Genomic DNA, 587 nt, shown 5'->3' on the forward strand with positions numbered 1-587 from the left:
GGGAATGGGGGGTGTGAGGAGTGCAGAGGCGGACCCCCATCCACTCCAAGAGCTTAAATCATGAGATACTGACGGGACCAGGCTCAAACCCACCCACCCAGCATGCTCTCTAGCCTTCCATCAAATGCTGTGGCACACAGGCAGGTTCCTCACCTCCAGCCCGTTCTGCCTGTTGATGCAAGTTGCCTCCCCTGACATCCCCCCCAAATCCTGTGGGGATCCATGTCTGAACGCATCTCTGGTTCACGTCACCTGGGAGCTCTCCAGCCAGCCACCATGCAAGCCCCAGGGCTCTGCTGAGAAGCCTTGCTACCGGGGGGGCGGCATTTGGGGCTTGGGCAGGGGGGTAGGGTGAGGAGGGAGAGCACCCAGGAGATGTAGAAAACTTGCCATAAGGCATGGGAAGAAAGGAGTGGTGCCAAACCCATGGGCTTCTCTCCAGCTCTCAAAGCAAGCACGCCAGTCGTTAGAGAGGAGAGGAGAAGGCGGTGAGCTGCCGTTTCCCGGGAGGTGGGGAAAGGAGAGGGGAGGAATATTGTATGAAGGAAGGGGAGCTGATGGACTGAAGTCTCCTGAATGAAGGGGAA

The sequence above is a fragment of the Buceros rhinoceros genome, unplaced genomic scaffold (genome assembly GCF_000710305.1).
Source record: "Buceros rhinoceros silvestris isolate BGI_N320 unplaced genomic scaffold, ASM71030v1 scaffold21798, whole genome shotgun sequence".
Lineage (NCBI taxonomy): Eukaryota > Metazoa > Chordata > Aves > Bucerotiformes > Bucerotidae > Buceros > Buceros rhinoceros.